The sequence below is a fragment of the Hetaerina americana genome, unplaced genomic scaffold, assembly GCF_022747635.1.
Source record: "Hetaerina americana unplaced genomic scaffold, ioHetAmer1.1.p SCAF_5, whole genome shotgun sequence".
Classification (NCBI taxonomy): Eukaryota; Metazoa; Arthropoda; class Insecta; order Odonata; family Calopterygidae; genus Hetaerina; species Hetaerina americana.
Window position 1 is genome coordinate 88,049,886 of NW_027287095.1, and position 16,801 is coordinate 88,066,686.

The window sequence follows — 16,801 nt, forward strand, 5'->3', positions numbered from 1 at the left end:
GGGTCAAAATTAGTCTGGTGTATATCAGCCCATGCCACACACCCTAGCGGTGGCCTGCAGAGTACTGAAATAACTAACCAACAAAAATAATCACTTGACGTGCAAACAGACAATGGCACGTATTCAATTGTCCCCGGCTCAACTTTGTGGAAGTTCATTTTCATTAAATGAAGAACAGTGGAAATATAGATAGTGTTCTTCAATTAATGAGACAATGGAACATTCATCGTTGTGGTCATCGTAGACGAGGTTTGTTAATTATCTGGACAAAAATAAGTGATTTTTAATCAGTAAATTCTCCGTTTTTATAATTAAATTTTCAACAATGAAATTACGTAAAATTTTTAACGAATTCATTCAATTACGAACCGTATAGTTTCAGGCTTAACTTTGTGGAAACTTTCCATGCGTCGAGACCGTTAGTGATGTTGTGGATGTTTTGTGGGGTGGGACGAGGTTTTAGTGATCATGAATTGTCACGATGGAGAGCCTGAAATCATCGCCTTCAGTGCTTCCCTTTCCCCCACTCGTCCCCTCTCTACCACCTCTTTGGCTCACTCATTCACAAAAACCAACCAGACTCTGGCCCTCCCGCCCGCCAACATCCCGACCCCCCCCCCCCATCAACAAAGGTATTTATTCGCCAACCTGCGTGTAATGCTCACCTGCAGATGGCACAAGTGTTGAGACCCGTGTCGTACGAATAAAAATAATTAAGTGGTAATCACCACTGTTAGTATTTATCATTTATGCAATCCATTAATTTTCGCTAGCCACTTCATGGATGGAGTTTCTGTTACAAGTAGGTTTTGGTTCTACGTGCAGTATTTTTTTTTCAGTGGCAGTTAGAAATTAATGAGAAACATTTGTTACGTGGAAAGCATTAAATGTAATTATAATTTTCACGGTAAATCAAGTTTCCCGGAGGGCAGAATTCGTACCATAAATAGATAGTCGTTAAATACCCCGACAACTCCCTTTCATGCTTAAATAACTATTTGAAATGCCTCCATTGTACCCTCGTTTCACCGGGTAATCGAGCGAAACTATTCATGCAACATTGGCGACGAATGCCAGCAATCACTCTATGCAAGTCTTTTACTAAGTTGTGACTATTTTTAAATTTACTGCATGCTTCAAAAGGTAAAAAAAGACAAATTCCGCTCGACTCGATCATTCGGTTGGATCATTTCAAATAAAGAGTGCAAAATACGCACAAATACAGAGCAATGGCGGAATGTGGGGAGAGGCTTATAGATAAAGAAATTTCGTAAATTTTCCTCAATGCAAATATGCACGTTCCTTCTTAAGATCAACTCTCTCTTTATTTCGCAATTGTATGACGTCCTTACTTCGTATCAATCGTGCGCTAAAAAATGCCCGTGAAATATTGTAAGACGAAGTAACGGAAGGTTTAAATAACAGACTTAAATAATTTAATTGTCCTCCGGTGTCATGGCGTTAAACTCATCTGTCTCTCTGGAGCCAAGTGCATGTTCTCGAAATATTTCCGCAGAGGTCACTAAATACTCATTGCACGGTCTGATGACCTTTCCCGCAGTGCTGGATGTGTACCTTCAGGGTGGCTATGGATGCAACAGGGCATGAGACGGAGATAAGAAATTGAATACATTATTCCTCTAAGGTGTGGATGAGTGACACTTTAAGGTTGGTAATATAGAACAGTCATTCACACACATGTGTGTGACTAACGAGCGAACTCAAACCTACTATTATGCAACTACTTATGTCAGTATATAGCATCATGCTGATGGTTGTTTATTGTATAATTTGCGAGGGAAAAATGTTTCCTACTAAGTCGTGCATATCTTATTTCATGGCTGAGGAAGGATATGTCAAATTAAATAATTTACATGTTTGCCCGTGCGTGGTTCCGATCCCATCTGATGACCCTACGGACATTCATTACCGCATGTACGTACGATCTTCATTTATTGTTGTATTAATAATTCTAATAAATTTATTATTCATCATGGTTAGAGCGTATTTAAAACTGCTCCATTCCGCTGCGACGGGTAATTTTAATAGATAAGTCACACGAGTGACCATAACAAGGCGATTGGGCGTTGTTGACTGACTCGTTTTCAATGCTTCAGTAAGTTCACGATCTCGAGTGGCAGAAAAAAAACGGCAATCCAGCAGGACAAGAGAATCTTCCCGTTAGGGGAAGAAGAGAGTGACCCGATTGTCGGTGTCACGACGTAATACTTATTCCTTACGGGGCCGTGAGTCCCCCCGAGAAGGGGTGGGGACAGGGCGCTTAGAGATTAATTATTTCCAGAAGAAGTTCCTTCCTTCTCTTCCTTGAGAAAGATGGCTTGACCAACGAAAATTCAAAAACGTGTGAGTTTCTTTTCTTTTTTTGTGTATTTTTGCTTTTTTTCGCTGGTACTAACTTGATATGCATTATTATTCAAACCCGTGAGTCTTTCACGTATATATATATATATATATATATATATATATATATATATATATATATATAATGGGCTGACACAACATAACACAAATAGAAAAGAATAGGCACATATAAAAGAACACTTACACGGTAAATTGTTCGAGCTTTCGGCCCTCTCAGGGGCCTTCTTCAAGAGAGACATATATATATATATATATATATATATATATATATATATATATATATATATATATATATATATCTTCAAGAGATATATATATATATATATATATATACACACATATTTATATTTTACATATACACAAGCTAGGTACCTTCCATTAAATTACGTGCAAAATTCACATTCCCTATCTCTCTGCCTCCGGCACGCTCACGCAGAAGGGAGAAAGAGAATGGAGGGAGCGACACCTATGATGTATCACGTCAAGGCCGCGAAGCTCAACGGGAGTGCATTTCCTCCCAGGGAGGCGGAGAGGCGGACCCTCACCCTCCTCCTCTTAGCCACTCGAGACTGCGATCGAAGCCCCCCTCCCTCCCCGCCACTTAAAAGCGTCGCCACAAATGCTCACTTGGAGGGCCGAAGGTGTAATTGGCGTGGTCTCCCCTCACCCCTGTCCCATATCGCGCCTCCAAATTAGCTGGCCTTCTCCGAAGATGACCTTCACCATGCCCAACCGCCAGAATCATTTTTTTTCACTTAATCCTTCCCAGACTTTGTGGGCGTAATACTGTGACTCTCCTATAGACTTAACTAACCGGGCGTTGTATTTCCCATCAACTACATCTGCATGATACCCCGCATGCCAGAGATACGGTGTGTGGCAGGGTGTGAGTACGCACTAGGCCTACACCATCCTCAATGCATATTGTTGTTGCCGGTCAGGAACGAGGACAGGAGTTTTATAACTGGCATTGCAAAAATTTGTTCACATCCAACAAAATTAATTGTAATTATCACTAAATGTATAGGATGCGAGCTGTTCTTAGTGGTCATAACACAATAAAAGTTGCGTCCGACTAAAGCTATTCCTTTGAGTATAACGTGATTGTCCCCGAGATGGCTTTGATGATAGCTATTTTGATGTCTCCCCATATGCGGAAACATTGCTCTTTAAAATGTCCTGTCCATTATTTTGTCAACATTTCTGACTTTAGGTATATTTAGGATCAAAACTACTACCGTCGTACGATGACCATTTTTTTAAGCATCTTATATAGGGAATCTGTTAAAGTGTACTTAAAAGCTTACATTCTAAGCTTCGATCTGTAAAGTAATAGCACCATAATTCTTCTCCCAATCTGGTCATCCGACTAAGACTACTATGTCTGCTTGATTTATGACTACCTCAAACTCTGCCAAGTTGAAAATAGTATTAGTTTATGAATTTTAAACATTACCCCGTATATATGATACCGTTACATTTTTTTAGATACTGCATTAGGATTTCTGTGTATGCTAGTCTATGTACATGTATTTTTTTTAACTTCTGTATATGCTAGTCTCTATCGTAAATATTCGCTTTAGAGATGAAAGAAATATTTTTCTCAGACAGAAAAAAATGACTTCGAAAATTAATGTCATGTATCTTGTTACAGTTTTCCGATTCTGTAATGTGTCTGCAGACATTAACCCTTTGCATTCTCCTCCTTTAGGGGTTTCAATTTCCCGCTCCAACCAACTCAACTCTCATTCTTTAACTGCAAAACGGAGGCCTGGGTGACAAAATACGGAGGCAGAAATTATTTAAAAAAATTGATTTGTATCAATCCATGATAAAAATAATACAGCTTTATATTTGAAAGTCTTTTTTTTATACTAAAGCTATTTTTTTCAGTTGAGGAAATCTTATCGTTGCTCATTAAGAATTCATGCTGCTTTCAGTATTTGATAAATGATTAAGATTGAAGATCAGGGAATGAGGAAGGAACTAAGTGAGCTGAGTAGCACATTTATGAATTTACAAGAAGGGGAAATATGTATCCTCCGTCCTCCTGCTTTCAAAGGCACGATCCATACTCCATTACACCGTTCGTTTCCAAAAATTTAGTTTCAGTCATTAATTAAAATACAGTATTCTCGATAAATCATCCTTAAAATACTAATAAACTCATTTAATGCACACACTCGGCATAGCCTCCGGATCGTATTGTTGAATTTTTGCGCCCGAGACAAGAAGCATTGCGAGTGTACGAGTAGTTATTTCGCACTAAATTTAAATTTATCTGGTAATTTCATGTATTTATTATATAACTCTGTATACGAATTCAAAAATCGGGTATCAATCAACGTAACGTTTCTCAAAGGGTTGGGACTACTATATTTGTGGTTATTCAAGCAGAAAAACTCGCCACTCAATTCTCCATTGTTGCCGTATCTTATCAGTTCCCAAGTTGTGTTTACCAAGGTAATTATCGTCTTCAAAATTTCCGTCTCCAATTTGGTCTCTGATAAGAAGCGGTTATTAGGTAAACAGAGTTAATTTCCACTTATTTGTGGGCATAAACCAACGTGGATACAAAAAAGTGTGAACATTCACGATATGATTCTTAACCACCAGTTTAAAAATAACTTTTATTCTTGTTCCATGAAATGTAACTCACGTTTTACGAGCAAGGAGCAAATAGTATGAAGTACCATGTACTTGTTTTTCGTTGGTTAGATAATCATTAGAGCTTTTTTAGATATTTTGGTAACTTGCAAGCTATCGCTAGGGTGTGTGGCAGGGGGTGAATACCCACCAGGTACAGAAGGAAGGAAGCGTTTAAGTGGTATTAAGTGTAAAAAGTTTGCATAAAAAATATCGGTAACAATATTTTCCTCAGACTTGGTCGACGTGACGTGCTGAATTCAGACCTTCGGTTAAGTGTGTGCATGATCGCAGGTCAAATTGGCATTGATAAGATGACAGTGCTCAACGTTATCACTAAAAATTTGGCAATTCTAAAGACTTGCGCTAAAATCGTCCCGAAAGTCTTGACGAACCACCAAGAGCAGAGTGGAGTGTCTGCTGGCGAAGACCTTCTACGAACGTCATCGCGACGATTCCCCGTCCCCCTTGCAGTACCCGACAAGACATCCGCAGACTTATTTCCTGTTCCCAAAAGTGAAATCTTCCCTCAGAGGGCACCACTATGGGACCCTAAATGCCCTCAAAGAAGTTTGCACGCGTATTCCTAAGGACTTTCCGGAATCCACCATCTAACAGGGAGCCTTCGAGTCGTGGAAAACCCGTCGGGTTGAATAATGTCACCATCATTAAAAATAAAATTAATAGGATTTTCTGGATTAGTTAACTATGGCTTGGCTGAGCTGATGGCCCGGCTCAGCCCCAGGACTGAGCCGGACTCTTACTGGAAGCTCATATATTTATTTTAGGTGCTCGCACACTTGTCGTAGGTGGTTATTTCGATCTAAATTGCATCAATGAAATTACTTTATCAAAAATTTTTAATTTATTAAGAGTCAAGCAACCATGGCGTTATTTGCTTTTGATACTAATGGACAGTGATTACAACTCGAGAGGAATATGTCGACAATAAGTCTACATACGAGCAAGCCTCTCTTGATATTCAAGGAGGTGAAGTGCTTTGTAAATTACTACATGAACCTGTCAGTAAAAAGATATCTTGTCAATAAATTCATGAAATATCCCCATAATCAGTGACATCAAGGTTGGTTTTAAAAACTTCTCGCCTGAATCCTTCAGATAGTCCTCGGGTTATGGCGTTCCTATTGACGGTATTTATTCAGGATTTATTGAAATGTTCAACTTAAAATGATATCTTGAGAATATATAATTGACGCTAAAATATCAACACCACTTCGAAAATAAGATTTCTCTTTAACTATGCATAAATGGAAGTCAACGAAATTGGTTAAAAATGTTTCAAAATAAAATTTAAATTTCGCCCAAATTTGGTGCAATATATTGCTTCATTTTTTTCCCCCCAAATGTAGCCGGAAGCGATACATATGGTAGAAGTAACAAAAGTTGCCGTATGCGTATGAAAATCGCCACTCGTACGTATCGTTTTAAAAAAGCACGTTCAAAAGTTTCTTTTATATGCAGATAGAACACGCAAATAGTCGCCAGAACATGGCAAGGGATAACAGTGAAAATAAAAACATAAATGCGCTTGAACTTGCGCATGGGTTGTAAATGCATAATATAATATATTATACACTACATCATCTACCTGTATCTATCCATCTAATATGGACATTTATTAAAGAAAAAGACCAACGATGACAAGATTGAGAAATTGAATCGCAGACAGGAACTGTCTACATTGCTGAGACCGAAACAATACCCTTAAACCGATAAAATTTTCATTTATTAACTTTTCCTTAATAATAAATCGAGTGTCCACATTTTCGCTTCTGCGTTCGCGAGCAGACTTTGCAAGCGGAAACGACTCTTTGCCCCGCCTGTTTCTTGAAGCTGGCTGTTTTTACTTCCCCGGGCTCGTCATCAACCAACGTGAAACGTCCGCCGGGGTTTATTCGCTTTTTAGTGTTTCCGACTCCCATCGTAACGATTCCTATCTTCGCCACTCACCTATTCTAAGGTACGTATCGAAAGAGTGGGACTTTTTACTTCCCTCCGCACAGCGTGCATAGAGAGGGAAGAGGGGCGGGAGGATGCGACTGGAAACGATAGCTCTGCGGAGAATGAGGGGGGTGGCAGGGGGGAGGGAAGGATTTGGATGCCCTGCTTCCCCCCCCCCTGACAAGGAGTCTCGGAATCATGGGATTAAGTAAGCACACACACTGCATATACCTTCGTACTCGCATTTCGTCACCGAGTCATTTCGTCTCGGTCTCTTTCGCTCGTGACCCTCCGTCCCGTCCTTCTCCTGAACCGTTGCGAAACCGCTTCCCGCCAAACTACCTCCACCACAGCTCCCACAGTAGTCCACCCTACGTGCCGTTTGAAGGTGGACGGATCGATTTTTTTATAGTGTTTCTGCATTTCGATGAAATTTGGCGAATGTTTCCAAACGTCAACAATACATGAGCAAATACATTCGATATGCCTAATAATAATATCACGATATCTGCATACACATAAGGAAAAAGTGTTACATCGTTGGATTACTTTAGTAAGTGATCGCAGATTTTAAGGAAAAAGCATCATGGCTGTATTTATTTCCATCTGAATATAGAATTTCGTAAAAATAGGATCCTGAGTCACATCAAAACATGACCACCATTATTTTTTCTTAATGTCTGCTCATTACCGGCCGTTTTATTATTAGGCATTATAGGTATTCATTATTTTTTAAAACCTTCAACAAAAAATACTGGAGATGCCGGGGATCGAACCCGGGACCTTTCACATGCAAAGCGAACGCTCTACCACTGAGCTACATCCCCTTGTGACAATTTCGTGGATTTTTATTAGTTTAAAATTAGCAGTCCTTTTTTTTTGGAGGAGGCAATTTTGGTTACTTATAAGATAACCATATCTAATGCATTACATCTATTGGGTTAATATTATTCGCCCAGTTTCTCGAAATAAATACGTGTAACTGCGTCCACTTTCGTTACTTTTCTCATTCTTTAACTCCATAAATGCATTATTAATTTTCTTGGGAAGTTTTGCAGCTGAAAGAAGACTCGAAATATTAAATAAAAACACCGGAACACTCATCGCGTGTTTAAATTCCCGTTCGACAGCAAAAAGCTCCCTGAAAGATTCAATGAAAAAGGATCAATAGCACCCATCCGATCTCGGAATTTTCCTCTTCCCGCGTCAATGAGCTCCGGAATGCTCAAAAGGGCAATCAATAAATAATCGAGAATAGCTTGAGAATGGGAGATTGTTTACTTTCGTGTGAGAAGTGTCGCTTCCTTGTTTTATTCAAGAATTGTGGCCATCAGCTCTAAATTCTGCATTCATTTCAGTCCCTAGAAGATGTGCATAATAAATATTTATATCATGTTGCTCCGAAGGGCACTTTCTGTATCTGCCGTATTCTAAATCAACATAAAATATTATTGCATTCATATTTTCTACTCCTGAAAGCAATTGAATATTTGGAATCAGTTCGAGAAAAAGTTGCGACGTTATTATGGACGCCAACTCCATCGCCGTCACCACCATGGATTGTCAGTAATGTTTTTTTGAGTTGAGATTTGTAAATTATTTTCTAATAAGGAGTCTCAGGTGGAATAAGAATCAATTGTCGTCCAACAAAAGCAAAAAACTTCTCTTCCACCTCAGATATAACTGAAACTAATATTGGTTGCTCAAAACGAAGCGTCATAATTTATGAGAATATTTGGGTCTGATTCTCCTTTCCAAATTGTTGTTACTATGACCGTTTTCGTAATTACTGTTAGGTTGCAACTGTCATAGATTCTGGGCTATTGAAACGACTTTGGCTGATTAGCCGTTAGTTCCTTCGGAACCTTATTTTTTACAAAACGCGAGCATAGATCAGAATTTACTCGCCATTAGGGATATCCGATTATGCACACTTTTGAACCGAAATAATTTAAAACCGTTCCGATCTATAGATTCGTAAAATGCAACAAAGAAATTGAATTCGAGTAAGGTATTCAGTTCCAACTTCAGAAAATATTAATTCCTTGTTCGGGAATGAAGAACATATATTTTATAACCGAACGCGATCATATAGATCCAAAAATTTATTTATTCCGATTAAAATTTTTTTTTTCAATTTAAATTACAATCATTCGCTGTTTTCTAAGGGTTACAGAAGAAAGACGCGTGCGAGGGGGGGGTAGAAAGGGGAAGGGAGGAGAGAGTAATCGAATTGAAAATTCGGTGTACTAAAACGAAAGCCGGCGAGAATGCAGAGGTTCGGGTCGTTCTTTTGGCCGTCGATAATTCGGACACGCCCGTTGGAAAAAAAACAGCCCACGCCGCTTCTCACCCTGGGAAGGGCAAGGGGGGGGGCGACCCCTCTTAGGGAGCGGCAATTGGTTTCGTCACACTGGGGAGCAATTGGAGCGCAAGTCTTGCTCGGCCGGGATGGCGTCCAGGTCGGACATCCGACACCCGAGGGGCGCCATCGAGGGAACGGGGACGTGGGCGAGGCGTGGGGCAGGGTCGGGGGGGGCGAGGGGGTGTTGTGTGGGACAGAGAATTAAAATAAAAAACAAACAAAGGAGCTAATCCGGCAGCGGGAGAAGTCGGTTGTGGACACCTCGGAGTAAGGGTGGCGTGACGCGACACTGGCGAAAATTCCATCCTCGCCCCCTTTCTTCCCACCGCTGCCTCCGCGGGATAGGGTCGCTCCTATCGAGGTCGCCGCGATAAGTCACGGGAGGGCAGGTCGCCGCACTGATGGGTGGGGGGAGGGTGTGACTCAGATGTCTCACCTCCCAAGTGTGGGAAATGTGAATCAATCCGAACTTTCGCGAAGGGGGCTAGGGAGTGCGCGTGGGTGGACCCGAACCAAGCCAAAGTGGCCGAGAGGACTGGGGTACCGCGATACATTTCTCAATCCCCTTCCCAGACACCCCGCGTGGCGGGCGGTCGTCGCATGGCTACTACCACTGCAGTTCACTTCCATCCATTCATCAGGTTAGAAATGTTAGCGAGAGAGAATTTCGGCTGCGAGGGCCCTAAACCATCGTGAAGGAGAGCGACGCGGGAACACGGGGAAGTCGAAGTGTCATTTGCATCGTATCCTTTGGCGGAGAGAAACATGAACGTTTTCACATCATTCATAGAACGAACTCGTATGCTTACTTTTTCAATTAAAACCCTCCTCTTTCCTATTATTTCCTCGTCTCGGAAAGGTACAAACCCGGATAGATTACATTACCACAGCCCTTATAAAACCATAAACACAGTAATCAACCCGAAGGTCGATTTGGTAGGTGATGCTAGAGTTCACCCAATACTAAGCCAAGTTCTCGTCCCGGCGGATGTAATTGGCCATATTCCGATGCCCACTTGTGGTCGCCGTCTTGGGACCAGTGCAACTGCGATTATGTCGCCTGGAAAGTTATGTTGAAGTGGGAATTCTACGTCAACTCTCGCGGTAATTCCTTCCCGTGAAATTCCGCCCGACATCAAACAAGACCGACGGTGGTTCCGAGGTCCATGCTTCGGAGGGCTCTTTCGCGAGGATTTTTTTGTTCTTAGGGAATAATTATCGAATAGTCGAAGAAGTTTTCCGCTGACATATGAATTACCAACTGCATCGATTGTTTCAGGAACTCGTTTCGAGGGGGAATATGCGCTGCTCGTTTGTCTAGATTCTCAGCCACTGTCCCACCCGAGGAAGGCCACGGGGGTCGCAAGGAGGGTCTCCACCCATGCAGGAGGCACCCAAAACCCTCCCCGGGGTCAACGCTTCTTCTTCTACCCCATTATCACTCCTCTTTGGAAGGCCTACTTGGCATTCTTCCGGCAGTCCGTCACTCGCATGCACCGCCACAACTCTTCAGCTCATTCCGAGGGGGAGTTGTAAAACGGACGCACTCCCGTATAATGCTAAGATAGGGCACGCCCGGGATACTGCCCACGCGCGCGCACGCATGCGCAAATAAATATTTGAATGTGCACGCACCCATTCTAATATCTGCCGGCCGCGCACAGACTACACGCTGAGCGACAAACGCCACCGAAGCCGGGTTTAGGTCAAGAGACCGTCATCCATCGCCCTGGGAAAGACTTGCCCTTACACGCTTGGGGAATGAATTTTCCGACCGTAGGCCGTGGATTCGGACGTGGGTCTGGCTGAATACGAACGTATAACGACCGCAAATAGACTTAGAACATAGATTTTTCGTAAGGAGATACTGTGACTCCTTCCCAGCTTACTGGAACATCTGAGTATGGTCGCTGCTTTGCTTTCGCACACTAAATATATCAGAACAACTAAAACTGCAACGATGATAATTGGAAAAGATGGGGCTTATACAACTGAAGAAACGGATTGAAAAAATCGATGAGATGTTTCATACATTGAAAAATTAATAATAATTCAAACAAAAATGGCCAATTTGATAAGTTCATAAGTTGTACTGACTGCTTTTTCAAAATGCTATCATATTTAAACAAATTCCAATAACAGGAATGTTTTCAGGTTACCTCGAACATGTTTCTCGTGAAGCTTATTAAAAGAATGTTGATTTGATCTCAACAGAAGTTCTTTATTCTTCATATGATTAAGAGTCTGGAGGTGATTGCGAGAAAAAACAAAAAGCTATTCATCATTGTATTACAAATTACGACAGAAAAAGGTGTGCGATAAACGTGATTCAGAATGGAAAAACATAATTAAGTAATCATTTTTTATATTTACAATAATGTTGACAAGGCTCCGTGAAAATGTAGTTAAAATATGCTTTGGTGTAAATCATTAGCAATATTTTTTTATCAATTGAATCGCCGAAATTCCTACAAATAACAAATGCCATGCCAAATTCGCGTTTTAGTCAAGTCGTGAAACAAAATTTCAGTTGCATAAAAAAACTTAGTATTGGTCTTTCCTGCTATTGTTAGGCTTCTGTAATCCTCTCATTCTGGCTCTACCAAGAAACATGCATAGGCTTCCGTTGAAATGTGAGCCTCTGATTATATTGCCTTTTAGTGCCATAGTGGTTTGATCCATGGTTATGACTTAAAACCTTGGAATTAAATGAGAAGGACACAAAACGAAGGCATGTGGTCAGGAGGGTGCTCTGTTTGCATAAAGCTAATGTAAATTCAAAGATCTGCGGAAGACGACGCCATGGCGGTTACTTCAACGGAGTCTTCGGCTGACGTCCATCATAATGCGATGATTTCAAAGCGTAAAAATCATTCGCCTTGATCGGTCAAAGCGAACGATTATTAGACACTGAAACATTAGATACTCGACGATTCGTTCCGCAATTCACTACACATGGATTTTGCTTTGGCCATTGATTTACCCATCAAGCAAAGAGTCCTCAAGTTTTTTCCCAACATATTTTTCGCCCCACTCTTTAACCCACGAAATTATCCAGGTTTTTCGCATCTCGCTGTATAAAAATTGCATGCATATCAATGCAGTTTTTCATTAAGGCCAGTACTTACAATGCCACAAAGTAATCACAGCTGAGAAAAATTTACAGCGTTGCTTGATATGAAAGCAAACATTGCATTAAATTAATCGTACGAGGGTCATCCGGAAAGTAGTACCCGTTCGTGCCGCATGAAGTGCTGACGACGCGAGTAGCCGCTGGACGAGGTCAGATAGCTTCAGTGGCTTGTCTGCCTTCTCTGAGCCAAGTTGCGTGACGCTAGCATTGCCTGTGTTGTTTCTGTGATTGTTTACAATGTTTAAAAAAATTGAGAACGCCGCCAGTTGTGAAGTGAGGGCAGTGATTAAATTCCTCAATGCAAGAAACGTTCGCCCATGTGATATTCATCGCCAATTAAAGGAGGTGTATGGAGACAATGTAATGGACGAGTCGTCTGTTCGGCGGTGGTGTCGCAACTTCAACATGGGGAGGGGGAACACACACGACGATGAGCGTTCGGAGAGACCGTCTGTCATTACAGACCAACTGGTGAGCTCAGTTGACGAATTCGTGAGGAACGATCGGCGCGTCACAATTGATGACATCTGTGAGCATTTTCCCAATGTTTCTCGAACAATTGTTCATGAAATTGTTAAACACCATCTGCATTATGCAAAAATTTGTGCAAGATGGGTCCCTCGCGTATCTCAATGAGCTGGCGGCGAAGGACTATGCAGCAGGAATACAGAAACTTGTCACACGTTATGACAAATGCCTTAATTTGCTTGGAGATTATGTTGAGAAGTAGTTTAAAGTATCCTCTTTCAAATAAAATTTTTTATGTTTGTTAATATTTACTTTTGTGTCTTTAATTCACGAACGGGTACTACTTTCCGGATGACCCTCGTATATTCTTAGAACTTCGTGCTCACTTGAATTTCTTTTGTTGATACACTTGTGTTCTGTGGTTAATATTATTTTTTCTTTGATCTCATCTATATATTCGCTATCTGGAAAAATATTAATGTATTCAATGGCTAGCTCTAAAGTTTTTAATGAAAGTTGTTGCCCAAGCTGCAGTTTGTTAATTTGCACGAAATAAGATAACACCCTCGAGTAATATGGTAAATCTTTACCGTTTGAATGAACTGTTAAATACTCATCAATATCACTTGCCGCACTGCTGTAGTTGTTCATATTATAGTGAAAACTCTAGATAATAGTTTTTCTTCATTGCCCAATAAGAAGACTAAGAGAGAATGTCCAAGGTCGCGGAGGAAAGAGGATTGTTGGGAGAAATCCAAAAGGAAGCAGGAAAGATGGTTGCAGAGTATTTTGATGTTTGATGGGATGTTGAAGAGTGTGATAGAGGTGGGAATGATAGGAAAGCGGGAAAGGGGAAGGAATAGGGTAGGGATGTTGGACGGAATAAAGGGAGGGAGGAAGTACAAATGCAGAATTGAAGACGGGTCTAGTTCCAGTGGCGAATGTTAGGTTGCATTCTGTTGGGAAGCGCAAATGAATTTATCGCTGTTCAGTCTTTGACCATTAAAAACCTAACGTCAACGGTAAACTAAGAATAAGAAAAAAATAAATCCTCTCTAAAATTGTGGTCCCTCTAATGTAACAGTTCTTCGCATTCCTCATGCAAATTTCCTACTGAAACAATTTCCCTAAAAATAGCTGGCGAAGGCAGAGACGGTTCTCGCAGTTTTATACTGCTATTATTTAAGTGATTATGAATCATGGTAGGTTAAGAAATGACTTCATTTAAATTCTCGCCTGGCCTCCATTTGGTTAGGCGGGGCCACTTTCACCGTCTTTTCATGAAATGCGAAGGGCAGGATATAGTTCATTCGTGAATCATATAGGCGTCTACCATAATGGTATGGCCCAAATAGGATTTTAAAAATCTTATTGCAGTCATTTCATGCAAAATAAATCCTCCAATAAAAATATAGGGCACCTCTTTCTATCCTGTTAAGACGTCATGAAGCTCATGTATGATGGCGGGCACCTGATATACTTAAACATGGAATCACCATGAAGTTACGTCAATGAATCCACATGAGAATATAACATTCAACTTGATAAAATTCAGAAATACAACTAATCAATCCTGGAAATAAATATTTTTCCTCAAGATAAAAAACAATTCACTGATGTTCTATGAAGTTGTGAGAGGCTGAAAAGTCCTCATGAATCTAGTAATTGAGTTTGTAAAAACAAAATCTCCCGCAAGGAAAATTTAACGAAAAATGGAGGTACCGGGTATCGAACCCGGGGCCTTTCACATGCAAAGCGAACGCTCTACCACTGAGCTATACCCCCATATTAAGGTGAGCATGGAGGTTTGAATTTTGATGGTTGCCCTCAATTTCATCCGAGCTCTTTGTTTTTTTCGGTCATCAGATCTTCCGACCATAATCACCCCTTACTACCCTGCTAATGTGTGGATATCACCAACTAAACCGATCTTCAAATTGATGACTGTGCTGATGGATTTTTTATTTATTTTGTTAGTTTAATGTTTATTGTATGCGTAGTACAAGCCTCGTTGATTTTACTCCAGGATTGCGACAGCCAATCGAAATTGAAACATGACTCAGTTCGCCTACGGCAACTCATTTTTATAAACAAGTGGCGTAGCTTTGGAATTTTGCATACGCGTGAACAAATGCTTTAATTGAGTCGTATGTAATAATACAGAAGGCTCCTGCAGTGGTATTACTGCTCCTACAGAGGTAATGATTATCACTGCTGCTGCATTTGTGAAAGAAGATCGCCGTCGAATAACATAAATGGCACTATCCGAAATATTGCCAATTTTATTTGGTGCCACCGACATGTTTTAAAAGGAAAAAATTCCGGATGACATTTGTTTATTTATTTATACCCTGCAAGCCACCGCCAGGGTGTGTGGCAGGGGGTGAATACACACCAGAATAGTTATACCCGAACATGATCCTATCGCGGTCGAGCAATGTTATTATGATTCACTATCGTTCGTGGAAAAAATGACATCTTAAATCTATTTGTTCTAAACTTGATTCCCAAAACAAACTACAGCGATCATATCTTCCAAAAATCGCCGTGAAGTTTGTTCCTCATCTTCACTGTGGTCCAAACACAACGCCATGTGACTTTTTCTGTACTCCACAATGCGAAGAAACACCTTCCTCGGAAAGCGATTCCCATAATCATCAGAGGCAGGCGTAGTCAAACTGAACACGTTTCAAATTGCAGTGGCCGTCGCTGGCGTAATAAAAAATGAATGATTTCCTTATATTGAACAGTCCTCATAACAAAACGGTCTCTTCTGAGTATCAGAGGTTAGATAATTTGATTTTATTTCGCTAGTTAACCGACTTAATTAGTTATTCAATTGTTCCCGGCTCAAATTTGTGTAAGTTCAAGTTTATTAAATGAAGAAACCACTATCTATCTTTCCACTGTTCTTTATTTACGTACAACTAGTTTAAACGCTTAGGTGTTATCATCAGGTACCTGATGATGACGCTTAAGCGTTGAAACTAGTAGTACCAAAATAAAGAACAGTGGAAAGATACATTGTGTTCTTCATTTAATAGACATAATTAGTCATTGAGTGAATTAATGTTTATTTTTTTTAATTACTTGGCTTACTCATCGAGGAAAATATCTGGATATATACTTCACGTAAGCATCGAATTACAATTGATTTCAATATAAACATTTGTGATCGTCGCGCCAATGGGTTTTCATTTTTCGATGTCGTTTACAGATTATTACTATCCTATTCCACCTTGAAAGTTAATAAACATCCCTGACAGAATATTTTGGGGGGGGCGTTCGTATTAATTACTTCAGGAATAACTTTATTCCTATTTTGCGTCATTTAGTAAGTTTACCCACAACATGATGGGCACACAAATACGCAAACGACTTTCATAAATTTTCGATTCGTTAACTTTAAAACATCTAGGATAACAGCCTTCAATAGAGCCTGCCTAGAAAGTTTCCGCTTGTGTAGTCATGTTTTTCAAGAGCAGGTAGGTAGTGGGTAATATGCGTCATTTGAAACAGCAAAAACCTTTTAGTCCACTGATTTATACGTCATAAAAGAAACGGTCTTATGGAGGCACCTTTTCACTTTTTAAATGTATTTGCTCTATTTCATTTCTCACGAGTTCTACAACTCTCATTAATTTCATATATTCATGGCGTTTATTAGTTTTGAATTATCAACTACCAACTCTAAATACCACGAATTCAATCGATTGAATCATTCGCTCCGTTTCCACTGGTAATAGACCAGGGAAGTTTTCGTTCGAGGACTTGCAAGGTAATTGAAATCAACCCCTTGGTCGTGAATCTACTTCATGCGCTTGAGATAATGAGTATATGAAATG

The 16,801-nt window shown here is 40.4% G+C and overlaps 1 protein-coding gene and 2 non-coding genes across 3 annotated transcripts in view; 1 reads left to right on the forward strand and 2 right to left on the reverse strand.

Annotated features, from left to right (window-relative positions):
* Positions 1-16,801, forward strand: part of LOC139694276 (bicaudal D-related protein homolog) — a 329,317-nt gene that overhangs the window by 141,396 nt on the left and 171,120 nt on the right. The gene's annotated exons all lie outside the window — the stretch shown is intronic.
* TRNAA-UGC (transfer RNA alanine (anticodon UGC)) lies at positions 7,746-7,817 on the reverse strand. The gene has a single exon. It is a non-coding gene; the product is annotated as a tRNA-Ala (tRNA).
* TRNAA-UGC (transfer RNA alanine (anticodon UGC)) lies at positions 14,670-14,741 on the reverse strand. The gene has a single exon. It is a non-coding gene; the product is annotated as a tRNA-Ala (tRNA).